The sequence below is a fragment of the Sarcophilus harrisii genome, chromosome 5, assembly GCF_902635505.1.
Source record: "Sarcophilus harrisii chromosome 5, mSarHar1.11, whole genome shotgun sequence".
Lineage (NCBI taxonomy): Eukaryota > Metazoa > Chordata > Mammalia > Dasyuromorphia > Dasyuridae > Sarcophilus > Sarcophilus harrisii.
In genome coordinates this window covers 147,020,111-147,046,078 of record NC_045430.1, presented here as the reverse complement: position 1 = coordinate 147,046,078, position 25,968 = coordinate 147,020,111, and the positions used below count along the sequence as shown (strand labels likewise).

Here is a 25,968-nt window from a genome sequence, read left to right as displayed (position 1 = left end):
ACTCCTTATTAACCCCACCCACCCCACCCTCTAGCGTTGGAAATCTATTTCCGCAGGTCTTTCGGTTAGTTAGTTACCCAGAAACTAGCCCATGAAATGGATATGAGAAGAAAGTGAAGGGAACCGGGGGTTGGTGAGACATTGTTCTTTCTGAGTTCTGTGTTCTTTTTCAGGGGTGGGGGTTGCTGCTGAAGGCTTTGTAGGAAATGTGTTCCTGTAGACTTTTCTTCCCCCAGGACAGAGCACGCCGTTGTTTCTTTTCCTGGTAGCTGGGGGGAATTCGTCCCCTGTCACTGGCTTGTGTTTGATGCTGTATTTCCCCTCTGGAGTGTGAGAAAATTAGGAAAATGGACCAAAGTTCGGACACTTTGGAGTTATGTTAGTTCGTGCCCCGGCCGGCATTTATTTATTTATTACGTTTACGAGTAGAAGGGCATTAATTGTATTTAACAACGATATGAAACTCAAGTGTTTGTTTTAGATTAACATGAAGTAGCTGGTATTTTATAATTGCTGTGATAGTTTATTGGTGAAGTCATTCCTGAGTTGCTTTTCTCTGGAAGTTGGGATGTAAATGTCCATTCTTTGCTGAAAATGAATATTTAGTAAGTCTCACTTCTAATTTTTTTTTGGGTAGTTGCTGCAATTTTGATTTAGCGTCACTAATATATTAGTATGTGGTAGCATTGTTCGGAAAAGGAAGTTATATATAAAAAGAAAATGTTTCCTGCCTACTGAAGCATTTGTGTTTCAGGGAAACACCGGTGGATGGAAACTGAGAGCAAAAGTTTTTGTTTAAAATAAAATGTTAAGGGTAAACTTGGGGAATATGAATAACTGAATTACAGATTAAAATATTAGTGATTTTCAAATATTTTATATGCCACATACAAATTGTTTTCTCGTAGCAGAGATTTTAATAGTCTTTTTAGAAGACTATTTAGTTTAGTGTGTTTCCACTATATTTATTTCCTTTTGTAATACCATACTACTTTTCACAAATTTTGAATCACAACCTTTGGAGGAAAGGTATATATATGCATTGAAAAAACTTGAGTAGGCCAGGCTTATACTTGGATTATTTATTTTTTTAAACAATCATCGGACTTTGGTGTTACTTTATTGCTGGACATAAAATTAATCTTGTACAAAGACTATTTTGGTTACTTAGGGGCTTAGACAAGTGAGTGGATTTTGAATGAGAACTGAATCTTGAGAGTCTGGATAAGTGAGGCTTGACTAAAATTATTTCTTTATCCTTATCTTGATTTCATTTTTTCTTTTTTCATGTGTTAAATGTCCCTCCCTACTTCTATATACATAGAATAACTGCAAAAATGACTTTAAGGTATATGAATTTATATTTACCTGGACAGAAATTTAAAAACCACTTCATTGTAATGGCTTTTATATAGCACATAAGAAATAATTAATCGTTGAAGAGCCTGAGTGGGAGTGGGTATTAAACTGGGATAAATAGAACAAAGTTGACTTATAAAATACCATAAAACATTTTGTTAAATGTTTAACTACTGTAGTACTAATGGAGGCAATATTACCTGTATATAATTTATAGTGTTTATCTGTATTTCCATATCTAAATATTATTACTGAGATTCTTCTCTGTAGTCAAGTTCAGCCACTTGCTATTTATGTGTCCTAAGACATAAGACATGTCCTTCACCTCATTTCCTCATCTGAGAAATAATGGGGTTGGACCAATTGATTTCTGAAATTCCTTCCAGTTGTAAACCTATGAATCTATAACTTAAATGAGTGGACTTGCATATTAGGGCAAAGGTTGAATAGAGTGCTGGTCTAGAGTCAGAAAGTCTTATCTTCCTGAGTTCATATCTTGCTTTGGACACTTACTTGATGGGCAAATCACTTATTCTTGTTTGCCTCAATTTCCTCATTTGTAAAATGAGCTTTAGAAGGGAATGGCAAACCACTCCAGTATCTCTGTCAAGAAAACCCTAAATGGTGTCACAAAGAGTTGGACATGATTGAACAATAAAAGTAGGGAACCATTGGAGATGCTAGAGTGAAGGAATAATATTCTCCAATCAATTCTTGAAGTATGCAATTTTGATAGCTGTGTGGAAGATGGGTTAAAAGAAAGAAAAGAATGGAAACAAAGAGCCTAATTAGAAGGTTATTTCAATAGTATACCTAACAGAACAACAACAAAGAGATAATGAATGTTGGCATTGTTGTGTTTGCTCAGTGAGGAAGAAAAGAGATGGATAAAATTTTGATTTTCTCTCAGTTTTGGAGGATTAAATCTTGACCAGAAAAAATAGCACCAAGTTTCTTGGTTGCTAAATTAGCTAATCTTTAAAAAATATGTTTGTGATACTATAAAATTATTATGCCCACTCATGATATTTTGTTATCAAGACAAGGTGCATATAAAATGATGAGGTTTGACACCAAATGATGGGACTGGGATAGCAATTCCTAAGTTCAGATATGAGGCCAATGCACAAGGCACATATGAAGAACTCAAAAGGGTTTTCTTTTCTCTAAAAAGTACATTTATTTATGAGAAGAGGCTATAGATAAAATGAAGAGGTAAAATAGACACCAGGAGTGATAAATATGAAATAGATTTGAGAGAGCATATAGTTAGCAAGGAACCAGGTTTTAAAGATTAATGGAAAAGACAAGTCCCTAATGAAACTCACAATTAAATAGGAGAAAGGGAATATCCATGAGATGGGAATATGCCATTAAGTGGCAGGGAAAATTCATAAGAGGAGTTTAGCACCCTAAAAAAGGTTATTTATAACAAAGAGAATGATACTAAGAAGCATGAGGGAGGGAATGAGAGGAAAGACACCAAGAGGCATGGAGGAGTGGATGAGGAAAAAAAAAACCATGAGGCAGAACGCTGTGGTGGGCTGACCCAAAAGAGATTCAGCAAAGATGGCATAAGCCATGGACAAATTTATAGGGCAAGGTTAATTGTGGTGATTTGACGTCATAACTTGGCTTTCGGATTGGATATAATAAGGTGGAGTTACCCAAGACCTCTACAGGGGTGGGAATGTAAGGCTGAGATGGTCCCCATCAGTGCCCTTCACTGCTTGTCCAGAGAGTAATCTTATCAGTACTTTGGGCTTTCTCTGCCAACTCTACCTAGTTACTCAGAAGTTCATCATAAAATGCTCATTTGCGAAATTGTTGAACACTTCAGACTGCTAAGTAATCCATTTTGGGTCTGGAGATACCTATCACCTTTGTTCTTTAGATATAGATGCAGATAAGATTTTCATAATACAATAGAAAAAATTTAGTTGTAAATAAAGAATAATGTTAACATCATTTTATGATCTGAAAGCTAGTGAGATCCAAATCCCCATCTTGGCTTTAATTTATTTAATTCACTATGCCCTCAAACTAATTAAAAACAAAACAAAACAGGTAAAGTGAAATATGGAACTTCTTTCTCAATGAAGATTTTTCTACTCAAAAGCATCCCTAGAGAAATAATTATCAGAAGAAATAGCTAATAATGCCAGCTGAATTACAGCTTAATATTGGTTCACAAAATTTATAACGCAAGAAATGAGAAGTAAACATGTGAAAAACCAAATAATTGTAGCAAGATTCTTTTTCCTGTAATTGTTTATTCTATTTGGAGATGAACTTATATTAGGCAATTTGGGGAGATTTAAGGGGAAAAATCTAGAATTTTTTTCTCACTGTAGCCATCACTGAACTATTAGCTAAGTAATTTGGCACTGAACTTTAGCTTAATTATCTAAATAAGATTTTTATATCACTTCATATAGATTTCAGATAACAATTGTAGTTGAAAGATACTTTAATTGACAGTATCTCAGTTTTATATTGAAATTAGATTCAATACCAGTTAGAGACATAGGATATTGAGTTCCTGGAAAGGTACTTTATCAATTATCTAAGCCATGGCTTCTTGTCATGGGGTCTACAAATCTTTTCGAAAATATTTTGAGAAGTATTCCAGTATAATTACTTTCTTTTGTAATCTTTTATGTTATTTTATGCATTTAAAAAGATCATCCTAAGAAGAATTCTATAGACTTCACCAGAATGTCAAAGAGATCCATGATATTAAAAAAAAAAAAAAAATTAGGAACCCACGATGATGTAGTGCCTAATTGTTTCTGTTTACATAGGTGCTTAATGAAGGCATGTTCACTTGAGCTGAATGGTCAAGACCTGTTCTTTCCTGCATCAGTATGTTTTTGGTAGTCAGTAAATATCTAATATTAGTACATATATTGAAGTGATCAAACTAAGTAAGCTGAAGACTTTGATATAATTAAAGTTTAAGCTATAATTTTTTTTCTCATGAGTTATCCTTTTAATTGGAACATAGTTTTATTGAATTTTTAATCTAGTAATTATCATTAAAACTAAAGTAGTTCAAAATTGTGGTTTTCAGTATCTTAAGGAAGATTGCATTTCTAGTTAAATATAAATATATGCACCGCATATATGTTGTTTGCTGATGATATAAATATATTTATATGGTAATCTGGAGATATTTCTTCAGTTTACAATGTCATATTAACAATTCTGGTTTTCAGATTAAGGGGACATGTATTTCATGAACTGAGAATGAGGCCTCTTAGGAAAACCATGGTGACATCCACAAGACTCCCTACTGTACATTTTGTTTTTAAATCATTGAAATAAAAATTAATTGAAATATAAAAATAAAAATCATATCTATTACTATTCTATCCCCATAATTTTTTAAAGTAGAAATGTCTACTGTTTAACTAGAAGTAGTTCCACAATTTTCAGCCTCCTTTTTAGAAAAATTAGAAACCTTGAAAAATTCAATAAGTATAATTTTCTGATGGAATGAAGGCGTGGCTTTCTTTCAATGAAAGTACCCACCCAGCTTTTGGGTTAAACTTTGTTTTCTCATCCTTTCATATAGAGATTACTAAACATTTCAATTGAGCATCTATCCTGCCTCAAACACTCATTAGCTTTATGATCTTGGGCAAGTCATTAAATTTCTCTCAGTCTCAGTTTCTTATCTCTAAAAAATGGGGATAATAATATCACCAACTTTCCAGAGTTGCTGGCAAGATAAAATGAGATATTTGTTAAGCAATTTGTAAAATCTTAAAGTACTGCATAAAAAAGAAGGAAAAAACCCCCAAAATGTTGGAGCAAGAATTCTATTCAGAATTTATCTTTTCTATAGATATCTTTTTAAGTTAAGTTTAAACATTTTAAGTTCTTTAAAGAACTTATCTTTTTATATAGCATATATACAGCAATTATTTTAAATGATGTTGAAATTTTTTTCATAATACCATAGAATTTATATCTAGAGCTAATCCAAGGATCTAAGAGTATATTCCATGCTAGTCTCTTCATTTTACAGATGAGGAAATTAAAGCTCATTTTGAAAAGAAGTGGCTTGCATAATAGCAGAATGAGGCTTTAAACCCAGGTTTTGTGACTTCAAACCCAGTGCTCATCTTTCTTATTACACTATGATTTCTGTTTGTAGGAGCTTGAAATTATTAATTTCATCCAGATTAGGATTCTCTTTATTATCGGTTATTTCTCTTGAGACGAATTTTTTTTTTTTTTGTTTTGTTTTGTTTTTACTTAATTTCCTGGTATGTGTAGCTTCATAGAATTGGTAATAGAATTGACTATAAGAGAAATCTGGTCGAAATCTTCTATTTTATAGATAAGGAAAATGAGATCCAGAAAGTTTAAGTGACTTCTCAAAGTTTCTGGAACAGTTATCCAAACTGTTTGTTGTATTCTTTTTTCCTCACTGTAGAATATAAAAACAGTCTTCTCTACTCAGAATCACCAAAGATTTATCTTGTTTTTGTGGTCTTTCAGTGCTCTGCCAAAGAAGCTTTATAGTCAGAGCTTGGTAAATATTCTTGAAGATTTATGATTGATTCCTCTGTTATTGAAAAAGTGGAAGAAAAAAAAAACCCAAAACAAAACTTTGCATTCTGGGAAGGCGGGAGAGAAGTGCTGGGGGTTTTCAGATCTACCCCTCTCTTTTTCTTTTCTCTTTTCTTTCACTGTCAAAGTACTGTTGAAATTCAAAGAGGCCAGTCTGGTGGGGGAGGCTAGAACTATTGGCCAAATGCCACCACTTTTAGAATCTGTTTATTAAATGGAAAAACTATTCACTTTATGTCTTTATTGTGCCACGAAGCTTAATATGCATATTTGTTTGGGAGGTTGACATATCTTGGGGCATTTGTTTTTAGAGCCGGCTTGGAATTCTAGCCACCAGACTATACTATTCAAACAGGATAAAAGAAGCAGTACCCTAAGCACCTAGTTCTTATATAATTAATCTGAGTGACCGTGTCCTCTGGAGAGTTTAGTCACAATCTTTTATTTGTTTTTACTCCTCTTCTAGTGTGCCGCCCAGCAGGTGACCTTTTCTAAACAATTAAGTGAAAGCCTTCAAGGAAGGGTGTGAACTATAAATATATTTAGCAGTTGGGGCTGGTATTTTATTTCAGTTTCAGGTGCTGCTGTCTTTAGCTGTTTATTGAGAGTGATTTCAAGGTCTTCCTAAAGAGCCTTTCCACTGCCAAGTGCCTTCTTCAATAGCCCATAACCTATTATTGTTCATTCCATTCCTTTTCTTCCCCCTCCCCCCCTTTTATTTTTCTTGTTAGGATGTAAATATTACTAGAAGAGGAGCAGCATTTTTTTTTTTTTTTTAAACATTTCTGGGTCATATGAACTTGCCTATATATCTTCCTTTTAAGTCTGGAATTCTAGCTCCTTTGTGTAGCCTACCTTAAAATCCCCCTATTTGGCATTTTATTATAAACGCTCTTAAATGTGGACAGGATCTGTCTTAAAGTTTCTTTTATCTCCTAATCCTGTGAAGTAGTCAGTATACATTTGGATATGGAAGTGAAACCTCAACTCTCAAAAAGATCATCCCATAGGAAAGAAGGTTCCTAACCTGGATGAAAATCACACTCTGTGTGTGTGTGTGTCTGTGTCTGTGTCTGTTTTGACCTAGGGTAGGGAAGCTTTTCTGCTAGAAAGGAAAAAGGGATTCTTATTAGATAGGGGGTTCAACCCAAAATGTATTTTTAAATTTCTTTTTTTTTATTTTTTATTTAATAGACTTTTATTTACAGGATATATGCATGGGTAACTTTACAGCATTAACAATTGCCAAACCTCTTGTTCCAATTTTTCACCTCTTACCTCCCCACCTCCTCCCCTAGATGGCAGCATGACCAGTAGATGTTAAATATATTAAAATATAAATTAGATACACAATAAGTATACATGACCAAAACGTTATTTTGCTGTACAAAAAGAATCAGACTCTGAAATATTGTACAATTAGCTTGTGAAGGAAATCAAAAATGCAGGTGGGCATAAATATAGGGATTGGGAATTCAATGTAATGGTTTTTAGTCATCTCCCAGAGTTCTTTTTCTGGGCATAGCTAGCTCAGTTCATTGCTGCTCCATTAGAAATGATTTGGTTGATCTCGTTGCTGAGGATGGCCAGGTCCATCAGAACTGGTCATCATATAGTATTGTTGTTGAAGTATATAATGATCTCCTGGTCCTGCTCATTTCACTCAGCATTAGTTCGTGTAAGTCTCTCCAGGCCTTTCTGAAATCATCCTGTTGGTCATTTCTTACAGAACAGTAATATTCCATAATATTCATATACCACAATTTATTCAGCCATTCTCCAACTGATGGACATCCATTCAGTTTCCAGTTTCTAGCCACTACAAAAAGGGCTGCCACAAACATTCGTGCACATACAGGTCCCTTTCCCTTCTTTATAATCTCTTTGGGATATAATCCCAGTAGTAACACTGCTGGATCAAAGGGTATGCACAGTTTGATAACTTTTTGAGCATAGTTCCAAACTACTCTCCAAAATGGTTGGATTCGTTCACAACTCCACCAACAATGAATCAATGTCCCAGTTTTCCCACATCCCCTCCAACAATCATCATTATTTTTTCCTGTCATCTTAGCCAATCTGACAGGTGTGTAGTGGTATCTTAGAGTTGTCTTAATTTGCATTTCTCTGATTAATAATGACTTGGAGCATCTTTTCATATGACTAGAAATAGTTTCAATTTCTTCATCTGAGAATTGTCTGTTCATATCCTTTGACCATTTTTCAATTGGAGAATGGCTTGATTTTTTATAAATTAGAGTTAATTCTCTATATATTTTGGAAATGAGGCCTTTATCAGAACCTTTGACTGTAAAAATATTTTCCCAGTTTATTGCTTCCCTTCTAATCTTGTCTGCATTAGTTTTGTTTGTACAAAAACTTTTCAGTTTGGTATAATCGAAATTTTCTATTTTGTGATCAGTAATGATCTCTAGTTCTGCTTTGGTCATAAAGACCTTCCCCTTCCACAGGTCTGAGAGGTAAACTATCCTATGTTCCTCTAATTTATTAATAATTTCATTCTTTATGCCTAGGTCATGAACCCATTTTGACCTTATCTTGGTGTACGGCGTTAAGTATGGATCAATGCCTAGTTTCTGCCATATTAGTTTCCAATTTTCCCAGTAATTTTTATCAAACAGTAAGTTCTTATCCCAAAAGCTGGGATCTTTGGGTTTGTCAAAGACTAGGTTGCTATATTTGTTGATTGTTTTATCCCTTGAACCTAATCTATTCCACTGATCAACTAATCTATTCCTTAGCCAATACCAAATAGTTTTGGTAACTGCTGCTCTATAATATAATTTTACATCTGGTACAGCTAAGCCACCTTCATTTGATTTTTTTTTCATTAGTTCCCTTGAAATTCTTGACCTTTTGTTTTTCTATATGAACTTTGTTACCATTTTTTCTAGGTCATTAAAATAGTTTTTTTGGGACTCTGATTGGTATAGCCCTAAATAAATAGATTAGTTTAGGTAATATTGTCATCTTTATTATATTTGCTCGCCCTATCCAAGAGCATTTAATATTTTTCCAATTGGTTAGATCAGACTTAATTTGTGTGAAAAGTGGTCTGTAATTTTGCTCATAAAGTTTCTGATTTTCCCTTGGCAGATAGATTCCTAAATATTTTATATTATCAGTAGTTACTTTAAATGGAATTTCTCTTTGTAACTCTGACTGTTGGATTTTGTTAGTGATATATAAGAATGCTGATGACTTACGTGGGTTTATTTTATAACCAGCAACTTTGCTAAAGTTGTGGATTATTTCTAACAACTTTTTAGCAGAATCTCTGGGGTTCTCTAAGTTAAATTTCTTTTAGAATAATAATAAAATATTGTATTCTCATACTGTCATTTGTTCTTATTATTATCCTAATTTTTTTTGAGAAAGCTTATTTTCTAGATATGACCATGAGGTGGTACAATATGTGGCAGATAGCCATTTTTTGCTGTTTGGGAAAAACAGCACTCTAACCATAAGTCTTCTAGAATTGGGCTTCTTAACTTTTTTTTGCTCATGACCCCTTTTCATTTAAGAAATTTTTAGGTGACCCCCCAGGTTTGTATATAGGAATACAAAATAAGTATACAAATCAAATATTGATAATAAATCTCAAAGAAATTTATTTTAAAACATTTCCTTGGAATACACATAATTTTATAATTTATTAAAGAGGAAAGCAAGCTTGTATATTTATGAGATGGATATTCTTGTTTATTTTTATCTAAAGAATTGAATCTTGGTGGAATATTTGATATTGCAGGCTGTAGAGCATTCAGAAACCTTTTACTGTTGCCAATTTTTTTGCAATGCTCACTCACATTCAGTTACTTGACAACACAGTTTAAGAAGCTTTGTTTTAGAAGGTGGGGAAGCTCATGGTGAAACCAGAAAGGAAGGCAAGGGTTAATATGGTATGATGGGAAGAACACCTGATTTGGAGGCAAAGTACTTGATTTAAGTCCAAGTTCTACATTGTCTTTTTTTGCTTGGTTTAAATCATATATATTCAAGACTCAATTTGGGGTTTTCTTGGCAAAGATATTAGAGTGGTTTGCCACTTTTTTCCTGGCTCCTTTTACAGGTGAGGAACTGAGGCAGACAAGGTTAAGTGACTTGCCCAGAGTCACACATAGTATCTGCGGCCTTATTTGAACTTAAATCTTCCTGACTCCAGGCCCATTATCAGTTGCACCACTTAGTTTTACTACTAATCACTAATATAACTTTGGATGAGTCAGTTTGCCTATTGAAGCCTTTAGTGAATGTCTTAGAATGGATCATGTATAAGTTTTCTTTCAGTTTGGAATCTTAATTTTCATAAGATATAGGTGTTAGAGGACATGTACAAGAGTTGGCTAACTCTCTACTTCCCATTCTGTCATTTCCTCACAGTATAAATTCACTATTTTGTCAGCTTGCTATGATTTCATCTGAGTGGACCTTCCAAATACCCACCAGTACAGATCCTGACTCCTTTATTCTTTTATATCCCTTTTTAGAATTTTAAGTCTGAAAATTCCGTCCCCCTGTTATCTACTTAATGATATTTTTCACAGAATTTCAATTGGTTGTCCCTGTACCTGTACTTATCTCTTTCATTTTTGGTAGTAGATGCCAGAGTTTGCATTCCACTGGCATGGCCTCTAAATTATTCCAGAGATGATATGGATAATGTTCCACAAGCATTTGAAACTCATCTAAAATAGAGGTACTATCTTTCCTCTTAAGCTTACCTTTTCCTAACTTGCCTATTTTTGCCCAGAGTATCACCACCTTTTCCCCAGGTTTGCAACTTAAGAAGTCATTCTTGACTCTATTCACTTACCTCTAGGCCCTCCATTTCCCAGTATCCAAACAAGTACCAAGTCTTGTCCATCTCCTCAGATGATCTCTTATATATATCCTGTTCTTTTTACTTCCAGATAATCACCATCAGCCCAAATCCTACATACTTCTCACTTGGGCTTTTGGATCATTGTCTACTTCAAAGCTTTTGCAGACTCCCCCCATGTCTGGAATGCATTTTTTCTAACCTCAGTTTCTAGGAACTCCTAGCTCTCCTTTAAGGCTTAGCTCAAATGCCATTTCCTTCATAGACATTCCTCTGTCTTCCATTATTCAGTCTGTCCAGGCTCTAATCCATCCTGCCCACTGCTGCCAAATTGATGATTTTAAAGCACAGGTCTGAACATGTCATCCCTCTCTTTGAAGCAACTCAAGGCTCTCAGTTGCCTTAAAACTAAAAAACAAAGTCCTCTGCTTGGTTTTAAAACCCTACCCAATGTGATTCTGCTTTATCTTTCCAATCCCATTGTATATTACTCCCTCTCCTGCAAACTATATTCTACCAAGCTGACTTGCTCTCTGTTTCCATACATGGCATTCCATTGTTTTTCTCAAAGCCTTTGCAGAGACTGTTCCCCATGATTAGAATCTTCTTCCTTCCACTTCATGTTTTGGAATTCTTAATTCCCTTTAAGTCTCAGTCTAAGCCACCTTCTTCAAGAATCGATTAATAAATATTAAGTGCCTACTGTGTGCCAGACTGTGTATACCAGACAAACAAAAAATGGCAAGAAATAATCCTATCCTCAGGGAATCCATAGTCTAATGTTTCTTAATGAAAACAGTTATGTACAAACAAACTGTATCCAAGATAATTTGGAAGTAATCAATATAGGGAAGGCACTGGGATAAGGGAGTTTGGGAAAAGTTTTGTTTAACAGGGGCAAGGAACATCTGCCAGCGAAATGATTTGCTAAAGCAACCACAGGTGATGATGAGCTGAAAACTAGGTACAGCTGTTTCCCACTGCTTGGGCTCTATAGGTTGATAATTTTGTATGGCCCTTGGCAGATCAAAAGCTTCCCACCCCAGCTGCGAGCTTAAAGAAGCCAGGAAATCCAGGAAGTGGAGATGAAGAGGGAGATGTTCCAAGCATGAGGGACATTTAGTGAAAGCGCCTGGAGTTGAGGTGAAAGTACCTTTCTAGAGCAACCAGGAGGCTAGAGTCTGTGGATCATGGATTTTGTAAGATATAAAAAGGTCGTAAGATATGAGAGTGGAAAGGTTGGAAGAGGAGATATATTTATATTTGATCCTGAAAGTGACAGGGAGCCACTGGAGTTCCATGTGCAGCATGTATGTGTTGGGAAGTGGCCTGTACTTTAGGAAGATTAATTTGATAGTTGATCAAGAAGAATAGACTAAATGGGAGGAGATGTGAAAAGACCAGCAGGATATTCTAATAGTCCAGGCATGAGGTGATAAGAGCCTGGGCCAGCCTCAAATGAGGGAAAGGGTATGCTTGAAAGGTGTTACAAAAATAAAATCAACAAGGCTTGTCAGTGTTATTGTGGTGGCTGGGATGGAGAGTGAGAGCTAGAAGGATGATACTTAGGTTATGAACCTGGAGGATGAATTAGGAGGATAGTGATAGAATCTGCAGTAGTAGGGAAGTTAAGAGGAGAGAAGGGTTTGGGAGAAAGATAGTGAATTTAAGATGTCTTTCCTGATACCTCTTGGAGAATCTGCCCAGGTTAATTCATCCAAGTATTAATCATCTCCCTTTTCCATCACTGGATGTTTCTTTTATATAAATATATATATATATATATATATATATATATATATATATTCTCTCTCAGAGATCTCTATATCTATATCTACAAGTAGATATAGATATATAGAGAGACTTCTCTACTTTCTTATTTGTGAATATTATCCTCACCCATTGTAGAATGTAAGCTCCTCTGTGAGAACTTTTACATATGTATTCCCAATACTTAACATTCCTGCTACATTGGTACATTGTAGGCACTGGTGGACACTGAGGTTTCTCCTAGGTCTATATCTTAATAAATACTTATTGATTGATTAATGAACCTTGGGTCACCTACAGGCTACAAAGAGATTTTGTTTGAAGTTTCATAAATTTTTGAATATCAGAATTCTCATATTCAATTGAAAATATAATCTAAACATAACGGAATAGTAATATAAATACTTTTGGGTCATATATTCCTGTCCTTTGTCCTCCTCTCTCATTAGTATAGATTATTAAAAGTCGAATAATTATTATATAGTTTGTCCTCAATGAAGATTTGAAGAAAGATTGTTTCAGTTTGTAGTACACAGAACTTTTTATCTTAGTAGGAATTAAAGTAATATTTTAGTTCAGGTTTTATAGGGGATATGTCATTCTGGAGATATGAAATCCTTCTATATGTAATAACTAGACAGCTATGTATTTCAAGTGCTGGGATTTTATTTCTAATACTTTGGGGAAATCTTTCTAAAATGTATTCTATAATTTCATTACTTTTTAAAAATAGAGCATGGGGAATGGGATGACATTTAGATACCCTTTAGAAATTCTATAAATATAATTCAACATATTTTTGGAGAGCAACTTTAGATGATGTAGGACATTGGGCACTAACCCTGTCAGTTTTCTTGGGTTTTACTCCCTTGAAAAAAGTCATTGATATCGGTTTTCTTTTTGAGAATTTACCTCTTCTCCTTAGAGGTAGATGAGGTGCTTGACCTCTTAGATGGGTATAAAGGCTACTTATCTAGAAAATTAATTAGTGAATTAAAACCAAAATTGCCTTCTCATCAATGCCTTTTTCACCCTTCTTTGCTATTTACTGTTACTATTAGTAACCTTTGATTTGTCAACTGATAAGTATTATTTATTGCATGTATCTTTAGTGCTATGGATCATCAACACCTCTTCATCTCTTATTTCACATATTGCTTGTTGTGGATATTTCTAAAGAAAGACTTCACCTCATTTAAAAAAATAATTTATGTTGTGTATTTTTAGATGGAGTACCTTACTTTGAAACAGAAAATTTGTCATCATTATGTAATAATCTACATTGTGGATGATTATAATAATTTCCTTTGGCTTAATTTAAGTGTTCAACTGTCTTGAAGTTGGGAACTCTTAAGAGTCAAATTTAGGTCTGTTAGAGTAATCATCATACTAACAGGCTAGGTAAGAATTGTATCTTTGAAATAGAAATATATGTGATGGGACTAAATTACAAAGCAAATTAATGGCAAAGCTTATCTCAATCCTTATTTTTGTATGAGTTACATCTTCCTGATTTCTATCAGGTCAGTTGGGAAAGCCAACCAGATTTTTTAACTCAATTCTCTATAATGGAGGTGGGACAAGTGGGTTGGAATGGTATGGCTAGACTGAGATTCCCAAGATTTTCCTCCCTAACACCTCTTTCTCCTCAGACGACTCTCCATTCTTACCACCCCTCTGCTATCTGGATACCATTCTTTTTACTCTGTGACATCTAATAAACTATTGGTTTTCCATTTTACTTTTAAATGCTCTCCTGTGAGCAAGCTTCCTCTAAAGAACAAAGAAAAGACTTTGTAATAAACAGAATCCAGGTCTCATTATGCCTATGTCCTATACCCAGACACACACATTCTCATGGGAATTGAAACCCTCAGAACTTCAGTCAGATTCCTTCCCAAAGCCTCATGGCTTGATGGTTAATATAAACTATGATATTTAGTTCAGTCTTCGCAGTTAATTAATTGTGGCATATCAGTGAGTTAAAGCATCAGGGCCTTAGTTTCTTATCTTAAAAAATGAAATTATTAAATTAATTTCTTAAATTTCTTCTAGCACCAACATGCTACCTTTTTTTTTTTTTCTAAACTCTCCTTACTGTTTAATATATAGCAAAATTACAACTACAAGCCATGTTAAAATGTTTAAAAAAGTATGAAGTTCTAGATGGTGTCTCTTTGACATTTCATATTCTAAATAAAATCCAATAGGTTAAATGGATATGGTGGGAGGATGATCATAGAACTATTGTCGGATTGCAACCCTGCTTATTAACTATAACTTCTATAGAATAATTTTGTTAGCAAAGGCTGTGAGGTGCTTTGATTCATGGGATACAGGATTCACATCCTTTGGATTTAAAGCAATGTTTGGAACAAGGAGTCATTCTAAAGAGAGATTCAGGATAAGGATACTAGTTAGCTTTAGTGAGTTGGTGCTGAAGCTGGTCATTTTAGAGCACAGAAATAAGCAAATTCTGGTAGAGGTGATCTAAGGGTTGTTTACTGATGATTCTGAGCTTCAAGTGAGGCAGGAAACCATTGGTGGAATATGAAGTCAAAATTGTCAAATACCACTCAAGGAAATAAGTATGGGCAAAGATGAATGCTAAGTGGGGAGAGTAGAGAAGAAGGCTGGGGCTAGATTTAGATCTAGGATCAAGTTGGAATCTCCCCGAAGTTATTGCCAACAGAGGATTGCTGACAATCCAAACAATGCTGCTGACAAGCATTTCCAAGTAGAGCACGATCATACTGAGTAATCCTACAGGTAGAGTGGTCTTTGCAAGTCTTAAAGTGCCTTGATATATCAAATGTATTTGCTTAAGGTATTATCTACCTTTGTTAGAACAGGAGACACCTGCTTTTTAGCTCAGGGGCTCTCTGGCTGTGCTCACCACTTCCTTGTGGGGGAAGGGCTCTATTGGGACTTGTATGTGCTCCCTCTCTGAGGCAGGGGTATGTTATCTGATTTGTCCTTTGGAATCTGAGTGTGGGTCCTGTTCAGGGGCCCAATAGGCTTTGCTACTCTGTGACTTGTTTACAGTAAAGTGATTTTTTTCATTGCAGGTACAAAAAGATAATGGCATAAGGCCAAAAAGAAACAAAAAACAAACCCTAAAACATTCCTTTTTCATCAGTGCATTAACTGATTTGACGTTAAACAGAAGGCAAATGTGTGACAAGTTTTGGTCCCTGAAAAATTTCATACTCCTAGAGTTTAGAATTTTCAAAGGATTAAAAAAAGAAGAAAAACCTATATAATTGGCACATAAAAGAACGACCTTCTAGTCCTCACTAGTATCTACTTGCAGAAAAAGAGGGGGGAGAGAGGAAATATAGTTAGCAATGATTTTTTTTTTTTGCATTTTCTAAGCAAATAAGTGGCTATATTTATCACAGCTTTTTTGAGTGATAGGCAACGAGTATTAATCAATAAACCAATTATGTGCCAAGAACAGTTCTAAGTGCTTGGGAATACAAAAGGGGATAAAAAAGCCTCTGCTCAAGAAATTCAGTCTGAGGGATACAACCTGCAAAAACTATGTGTAAACGACATACACAGAATAAATTGGAGATTGCTTGTCTTTCCTCCTCGAAGAGGACTTTGACTTCAGGGAAGTGATATCATAACATGCAAGTAAGTTGGATTTAAGTGAGGGTGAGCTGTACTATGTCAGCAGCCTCCTTTTCTCCTCCAGTGCTTTCTGGGTCAGGATAACTGGAGATGGCCCCCAGGTAGTGGGAAACTTTGGCCTTTAACAGGTCCTATTTTGACTGAGGCAATCTCCAATCAGTGATTAAAGGTAGGTAAGAAATGAGGCACCATATGACCTCTTTTAATTAGTCAAAAAAATAAAAAAAAAATAAAAAAACACTGGGAAATTTCTGGCCAAAATGGAAATAATTACTATTTACATTTACTTTTGCCAATCCAGGTCTAAACAAGCCCACTGAGGCTTGGCCTGGGACCTTTTGTTGGCCAATTAATGAGAGCCAGAGTGATGTGAAATCTAGCTGGTAAATCCAAGATATCTTGAGAAGCTTCAACACTTTCTCTGAAGGAAGGCTTTAGATGATACCTGAAAGAAGCCAAGGAAGCCGGAGGTAGAGAATTTCAGGGATGGATGACAGCCATTGAGTAGATTGAGTCAGGGGCTGTAGTGTGTTGTTCAAGAAATTCTAAGGAGGATCAGTGGATCCAAGAGTAAGTAGAGAAGAGTAAAGCTTTAAGAAGACTGGAAAAATAAGATTCTAGGTTTTGAAAAAGGCCAAACAGAGGTATGGACTTTTGAAAGCAAAAAGGGAGGAACCTCTGAAAATTATTGAAAGGTGGTGAGGTAGATTAACAAAGATCTGTGCTTTAGGAAGATCAATTTGACAGCTTAGTGGTGGATAAAGGAATGAGTTAAATAAAGCAGCAACAAAACTTAAAAGTATTTAATACAGATTTTTGAGCTTCACAAAATAGCAACTTAATTTCCTTCTCTTTCCTTTATTCCCCCATATTAATGATCACTGTACGTTGTTCAAACACTGGAGAAATTCTTTTTTATTTTTCTTTTAGGATAAATTTCAGTAGTATTATCTCCCTACTGTTTATATATTAGTATAGGAATATTTAGTATTGGCCCAATCATTTAATCAAACTTCCTAATATGTCACTCTGGTTATTAAAAAACATGCCTATTATAATATTAGAAATGAGAAATTCTAATAAGTTCTTTACTTAAGGGAGTTTGTTCTTGAGCTTTGCTCAAAAGTTTTACATTCCTCAATAAACTTAGTAGATGATTAAAAAAAAAACTTTAATCAAGATTTTTTTTTTTAATAATTACATGTAAAAATAAACCCCTTACTTGAAGGGAGAGCAGAAACATTCTGTTTTGGGAATTGTCCCAAGGTCCAAGAATTGATGATGTATTGTTTTTTATTTCAACATACTTTCAAGTGTTAAATCAGAAAAGCTATCCTCCCTTGATTGCTTATTGAAAGCAGAAGCTGTTTCATATTTTTTTGAAGAAGGACACAATTGCATTCTGGCAAAATGGACACTTATTCTTCTTGAGGTTTCCCTCTGGTTTTAGAAATATTTTTGGTTATACTTCACTTTGTTAAGTTTCATTATATACCGTCATAAGGTGACTGATCTAGAGCTTCACAGACCTCAAATCTAGTCCAGCTCTTTCATTTTATAAATGAGCAATCTAGCTGCCAAGTCCTACATATTACCCAATTTCATCTCTCAAATTTCTTTCCCCCACTTAAATACCCTCTATCCTAGTTATGGTCCATATGAACTCTTGCCTAGACTGTTGAAATAAACCTCCTGCTTGGATCCCTATGAGTGCTTTCTTCTCCAAATCCGTATTACACACAAAAACCAAACTGATATTCCAAATCGATATTCAAACATAGGTTTAACTCTCCTATTAATATTTGTGTGTGTGTGTGAGATTCCCTTTTGCTTCTAGGGTGAATTATTAGGGTAAATTATAAAATTCTTAGCCTGACATTAAAATGATTCAATTTCATCCCACTTAAGTTTATAAAATTATTAAACATTACTCATTTGTGTTCCTCCCAAAGTGCCCTGCTAACTATTTAAACAAACATTTATTATCTATTATGTGGCAGCCACAGTGCTAAGCTCTGGAGATACAAAGAAAGGCAAAAGTCAGTCCCTGACCTTAAGGATCTCACAGTCTAATGCTGTAGACAACATGTAAACAGTGATGTTTAGATAAGATAAATACATTATAAAATGGAGATTATTTATTGGGGCAGTGAGGTAGAGCACCAGCCCTGAAGTCAGGAGGACCCGAGATCAAATGTGATCTCGGACATTTAACACTTCTAGCTGTGTGACCCTGGGCAAGTCACTTAACCCCAATTGCCTCAGCCAAAAAAAGTTAAATAAATTGGAGATTATAAAAGGTGAGATTTGCAGCTTGAAGGAAGCCAGGAGGAGATGGAGATGGAGATGAGAATGGAAGAGGATTCCAGGCATGGGGGAATGTATTTCATGAAAATGGCAGCAGTTGGTACATGGAGTATCTTCTATAAGGAGCACAGTAGTGAAACCATTGTGGACAGTATCAATAGCCATAGCACATACAGTATGTGTGTGTGGATTCAGTCTCTCTTGCTACCGTCATAGCTTTTTATGGTCAAATTTTGTAGTTGTTATTTGCTCATTTTTGTTCTAGCTTATTTCTTTGAATTTTATGTTAAGGTTGAGCTTTTCTTAACTAAGAGTGGGGATACACTGTCCTAAAATTCAGACATTTTTATGCTGTTCTTTTCAGGGATAATTTTAAGTTTCTGCAAGTTGAAGGTAGAGTTAATGACCTTCCAGTATGATATCTGATCCATACCCAGGAAAGGCTTCTGGTTCCCTATAGCCCCAAGAACTCATGCTCTCTTTGCTTTGGACCTGTGACCAGGACCCCTGATCTCTTGTGACTGACTCTGTTGTCCAGCCTGGAACTGTAACACAGAACTACATATGAGCAATAGCATTGCCATCCAGCAACAGATATATCCAGTGCTAGCGAAGGATCCTCTGTAATCTTTCTGACCGATGTTCAATCCTCTTGCCATATCTAGACTGAGAGTTCCTGAAACTGTCCTGTTATGGCTCTTGCCTCAGAAGTATGTGTGGGCTCTGGACAGCCCCTAGTATTATATAATACCCTAGTATTATAGATTATTCCAGCCAACCTCCTAAGTGTTCTTTGGGCAGAAAAATGTCTCTCCTTTTGTTGGCTCTGCTATTTCAAAACTTGATTTGAGCCAAATCAAAAAGTATTAAATGAGAATTTTGAATTTTTTAAATTTATGAGAATGTTAGAATCTTAATAATTTTGAATTGAACTTCTGAAATTATTGAATTTTAAGCACTTAGTAAATTGTGGATGTAACGGAAGAAAGTGATAAAACACTTGCTTTTAGTCAATAACTAGAAAATCATGAGTAATTCCTGCTCTTCTGAAAGCTCATTATCAACGTGTGTAGTCATTAGAGTGACATATTTGTGCTGGCAGATTTGTTTTCTGAAAATGTCACTGATCAGACTTTCTTCCATTTAGAGAAATTAGAGTACAATCTGGAACTATAAAAATAGGCAGTTGATTTCAAAAGAAGTATTGAGAATATACTTTGGAGATTTACTAGGTAGAATTGATATCTTCCTTTTTATCATTCACTCACTATGGAACCTAATACAGAAACCAATTTTATAATTAACAATATTTTCAAATTATATGTAAAAAATCAACATTTTTGGAGGACTACTAATTAACTTAGAACATTAGAATTTCTTAAGAATATCATTCAATATCTGGTGAATTATCCTAACCATTCAAACTATTTCTTGTTGTTCAGTCATGTCCAACTCTCCATGACCCTATTTGGACTTTTCTTGGCAAAGATATTGGAATAGTTTGTCATTTTTTTCCTCCATTTTTATTTTATAGATGAGGAAACCGAGGCAAAGAGGGCTATATGACTTGCTCAGAATTAGCTAGTAGTGTCTGAGGCTGAATTTCACTCAGATTCTCTTGACGTTAGGTCCAGTACTCTTTCCACTGTGCCATGTAGTTGCCCATTTTGGAAGTTTTAGGAAGAATTTTTAAAAATTATCATCTATTTATATAGATCCATGCATAGACTTTACAAGTTGGGGATATTCCAGTTTATTTCTAAAATCAAATAGAAGTTGGGCTCCCAAGAGGGACCAAACCTGTTTGGTTTGTTTAAGTTCATGCTTCAAATAAGGGTAAGAATTATTAGAATTTATTGTCTGAGATTCTGCTTTGTTTTTTCATCCAATGAACCATGCTACTGACCCAATGAATAGGTACACTGGAATGTTTATCAGAATAATTATTTTGTTTTTTTGTTCAGTGAAATGGGGAAATATTTGAGCAGTTTAAAATGTATATCTTAGGGAATAGTAATGCAGTAGACAGAACACTGGGCCTGCAATTAGGAAGATTCATCTTCCTGAGTTCAAATCTGTCTTCACACTCTAGCTCTGTAAGCTTATTTGCTCCAGTTCCTCATCTGTAAAAAGAACAGGAGAAGGAAATGGCAATACTCTGGTATTTTTGCCAAGAAACCCACAAATAGGTTCACAAAGAATTGGACATGACTAAAAAATGACTGAACAACAATAAAGGAGACTGTTAATAGTAATCTTGAAGAAACATTAAACAACAGAGCACTGGACTTGGGGGTAGGACGATCGAGATTTGAATCCTGCTTCATATACATACTAGAGATGTGATCCTAGGCAAGCTACTTAACTTTTCTCAGGCTTCTTATGTAAAATGGGAAGAGTAATAGTATCTCTAATAAGATCATTATAAGGATCAAATGGTATAATATACATAGTATTTTGTAAACTTTAAAGCATTATATAAATGTGATCAATCATTATCATTGTTATTTCTAACAAAGTACTATTTCATTTAATATCATCAGCCTTTGTGATTTGATCATGTACTCTATGATGATTCTTGGATCTATTTATCCCTCTTCTTTCCCAATTTCCCTGCTTTCATCTCTGTCTCTTAGACATCTTGAATTGGTTTCCTATAAATATCTTAAACTGAATATACCTAAAACTGTATTCATTATCTTCTTTCTCCACACCTTCCTCTTTTTGTAATGTCTCTATTATTGTTGAGAATACCCCCATCTTTCTAGTCATTCAGGCTCACAACATTTTCTATCTTCAACTCCTCACTCTCACCTGTTATATCCAGTCTGCTGAAAAGACCGTCATCGGTCTTTTTGGGTGGTCACCCACCGAGTGGGTTTTCATGTAGTTTTCATCTTCAGCTGCTCTCTCCAAAGTTAGCAGTGATGATCTGATTCCAAATCGAATGGCCATGTTCCAGCCCTCATTCTTTTTTACTTCTCTGCAGCCTTTGACATTTTTCTTTTCTCTTTAGGTTTTTATGACACTATCTCTTCTGACACTAATCCTATGTATTTTACTGTTCCTTTTTTGGTGGTCTTTGCTGGATCCTCATTCAGATACCATCTGCTAACAGGAAGGTGTCCCACAGGGTTCTGTACTGAGTTCTTACTTTTCTCTCCTTCACTTGTAATCTCATAAACTCCCATGGATTTAATTATCATCTCTGTGCTGATGGTTTTAATCTGTTTATCTAGTCTTAATCTAAATGCTGAACTTTATTCTTGCAGATCTTGAACTGGAATGTCCAGTAGATATCTTAAAGTCAACAGGTACAAAATGGAACTCATTATCTTTCCCTCTAAACCTCTTCACTTCCAAGCTTGTCTACAATTTATCCTCCACTTCTCAGTTTCTCAACAATTCCTCTGGCCCTATCCAATTTATTGCCAGAGCTGAACTAGATTGGATAGTTGGAAGTTATAAAAAAACCAGTATGATTCTCCACAAAGTGGAAAAAATGAATGACCAGTGCAGATACTATATGTGTACTCACATGAGGAAAATATAAACACTGGGGGAGAATTCACGGTTTGACAAAAACTGCTGAGAAAACTGGGCTATGGTATGTGGTATTGTTTGATTAAGCATCTTCCTAGTATTTCTATTAAATGTTCTTAATCTTTTTTCAGTTTATTATATTATTAGTGTATTACATCTTAGTTTTTCGAGTAACAAGTATAAATGTGAATCAGTTCTTCTATCTTGGAAATGAGATCTATATTAAAGAACTTGTGGTAAAGATTTTCCTCCCAGCAACATGTTTTCCTTCACATTTTTAGTCTTAGATTTGTGTTAGATTACACAAAAGGCAAAAACTTAAATTTCTTACCATTAAAATTCTGTTTTATCCTTATCATTTATTTAGTTGTGAACTCTTCTTTCTTGTGTAGATTCAAAAGATAATTTCTTCCTTGTTCATTTAATTTTTTTTATGATGTGATTAAAAAAAAAAGTAAGTTCTGTATTCATTTGGAGCTTATCTTGGACTATGCTATATGTTTTTGTCCTGAACCTGATTTGTGTGAATCTTTTGACATGTTTTCTCATAATTGTCAAATAATGTACCTCTCCCTCCCCACAGTGTTGATACTTTCCCCAGAAGGCCATTCATCTTCTCTAATTCTTTGTCAAGTGGTATATCTGGAGAATGTGTTGTAGGTGGCAGAATTTGGCTTTCTGCTTTTTTATTAGCAGTGACAATTTATTTTTTCCTAGGTAGGGATTTTAAGATCTTATGTGACTTTAGTCATTTTTCATTCAATTTATTCACCAGGCATTGTGACTGTTAAGTTCTATTCAGTATGCTAAGCTCATCCTCTAACTTCATTTTGGTCCAGTTTTCTATTATCATTGATAGGAAAATCCTGGTGAAATTTCTTCTTAAAGTGCATAATAATAATTGGTTTGCAATTTGGGGTCTTGGAGAATTATTACCTGTTGTATTTAGAAGTTAAGTAACTTAACTAGGATCTCATAGTCAGAAACTTGAAGAGAATAGTCCTGTTTCTGCTATCATTTTTATCACTATTAACATCTTGTCTTTCTCAGAAAAAGAGTCTTCTTATACATTTGTTTCTAATATTTATTAAAAGCTTCTGAATAATTTAAGTATTGATAATTAATGTAGCCAAAAAGAACCAAAGAATTGCAGTGTAAGAAGGGAGTCTAAAGTTACTCATCTAATCTAATCCTTAATCAAATTATGAACCTTGTCAACAATAGAATTTTCGAGTCTTAAAAGAACTAGTGTTCATTAAATTCTTGTTGGATCCTGAGGTCTGAATATATAATTTGAATAGTTTAACATTTCATTAGCTTTATAAGACATCTTCAGTATGACTCTCTTGACCAAACTTGTTCTGCAGTGCAATATATTAACTACTGGTAGTTACCAACTTTCTTGTTGCATTGTATGAACATTCAGAGATTTATGAGTAATAATAAGGTGAACAACCTCTTATTTAAGAAATCTGAATTTACGTCTTTTATAATTATCTGGATTCTGGTGTTTTCTCTTCTTGTCTTGTATACAAGCTACCCCATGATCTTACACTGGCAAATAAAGCACATGCTGCAGTGTTTTCAGTATCATCATAAACCAAAGATTTTCTTCTCTGTGACTTCTTGCCAACATTTATTTACCCAAATCACCAAACTGTTTGAGATTGTGGTTAGAGGGCATTTACCTTTTGTCCTTGGATCAACAATCATACTGCAGTTGTGTCCCTTAAGTGGATTCTTGGGCCTCTTCCTAGAATCTACTTCTTGCCCATTATCTTCTGTGAGGTCCAGATTCCAGAATACTGGTCCAGGCCTCTTTTACCTGGAATCTCCTTTCTCCCCAATTTTTCTGAGAAACTTGACACTCGACACTTTAATAAAGCATAACTGATTTTTCTAGTATAGCACTACTGACCTTAATAAATTTTAGGCCCTAGTCTCATGCCTTGCCCTACTTTATAGCTGCCAGTGATCTAGCACTGAAATAAAAACATTTATAGAGTTTTCAATTTCATTATAACATAAGAGATTCAATTTTAAATATTACTAGTAACTAGAATTCTGTTAAAATTAAAATTTTAAGAACAGTTAAAAGTTAACTTGGCCAATTCTGATATTTGTAGAAATATTTTCACCTGATGATTGGGAAAAATTTATATATTTGGGCATGTGTTACAATTACATAAGCAAATTCTTGAAATGATGAGATTCTTTGAAATTGCATCAATCAAAAATGCAAATAAGTTAGAAAAATGGGTTTAATTCAGTGAAATGAACTTTACTAAACTTATAGTACATTGTTTAAATGGGTAGAACAAGACCCAAACTCTAAAATTGGAGGATCTGGTCTCAAATATCACCTTTGATGTTATTGGTCTATATAATTTCAAGAAAATTACAATCTCCCTCAGCCTTGATGATCTCATCTGGCAAATAAGGGGGGAGGTAATCAAGTGATGCTCTGTAATGTGACTTGCATATAAATCATTAATACTTCTTGCACTTTAATGTGATAAATGATAAGTAATATATTTACTAGAAATTCTTTACTTTTTTGAACATTTAGCAGACAAACCTCAGGATTGTAACAAACAAGATGACCAAGACACTTAACTACAGTCTATTTTTGCATAAGTAGTTAACTTGAAGGCAGGGATTAAATTATGATTTTACTAAGAAAATATTATCACATAATAGTGTATTTCTACCTTAGGTAGTAATGGCTATGTCTTTAATTGGTTTTTAAATCTGTTTTCCAGTTAATTTTCTCACTCTTTTATAAAAGCTAAATGGGCATATAAAGCTCTGCTGACATTCATTTCATTTATTTTACATTTTTCTGATTTAATGTTTAAACTTATAGATTTAATAAATTTAAAAAGGAAATACCTGAAAAACAATATGGGGACTCTTAGGAAATAAAATCTCACTGTATCTTCTAATTCATTAGATGCTGATCTGTATGCAAATAAAAGTGTAATTGACTTCTCTGATTAAGTTTTATAACTAAATAACCTATTTAAACGGGTGATTTTTCATTAAGCTAAAAACTTACTGAATTTAAAACTTGCCTTCTTATGGTACTGAAGGAGAGACTAATACTATGCGCGTATTGATGGCAGGTTAGATTTATTTCTCTAAAGACTTTTGTTGTAATTAAATTACTTTCTAACATTTGTGAAAGTATAAGCATTAAGGTATTAAGAAAAACTATCAAAAAATTACCATAAGTCTAAAAAAGTCTGGTTTCTTGCTCTATCCTGCTTTACAGCTGCCTGTGATCTAGTATTAAAATAAAAAAAAAAATCACAGTTTTCAATTTCTTTAAAACTGATTCAATTTTAAATGTTATTTGTAACTAGAATTTTGTTTAAATTTCCTGTATTGGCATGTACGCTATCTGTACCTTCTGCTTTTAACTAATCTCCATCCATTTGTCCTTTTCTATTTTTTTTTTCTAGTTTTCCCCTTGAATTTTGGAGTTTGGGTATTAGTTGGTTTTGATAATTTTGCCCATAAAAGTATTTCCCCCTTCTATTTACATATTTCACTGTTGTATCATGATATATGCCAGTGTTGTCAGATTCAAATAAAAATATGGCTACTAAACCATACTTAATAATCCCTGCAGGCTACGTATTGAAATAGAAAATCATATATTAACATTATCTTTGTTCAGTTGTATTTTAATTTTGTTAAATATTTCCCAGTTAGATTTTAATTTAGTTTGCACTGCCTTTGCAGTCTTGGGAGACTGCACCTAATGTATGCCATTAAATCTTTTCATCTCTTGTAGAGTATTTTTTATTATTCATGCTGAGAAATTTTTTTTCTCCTACTGAGTTTGTGGTTGTTCCAGAGATTTAATAAAGAGAAATGGTTGAAATCAAAACCAGAACTTGGGGAGGAAATAGGATTTGAAATAG

At 34.3% G+C, this 25,968-nt stretch overlaps 1 protein-coding gene across 6 annotated transcripts in view; it reads left to right on the top strand.

Annotated features, from left to right (window-relative positions):
• The window catches only part of NAPEPLD (N-acyl phosphatidylethanolamine phospholipase D), a 71,000-nt gene that overhangs the window by 20,039 nt on the left and 24,993 nt on the right, over positions 1–25,968 (top strand). The window contains exon 1 of one of the 6 annotated variants that reach the window (XM_023505551.2): positions 63–133. The exons of the other annotated variants lie outside the window; for them this stretch is intronic. The gene's annotated coding sequence lies outside the window, so the exon portion shown is untranslated. Of the gene's footprint in view, positions 1–62; positions 134–25,968 lie in introns of those variants that run through there. 6 annotated transcript variants of the gene reach the window in all.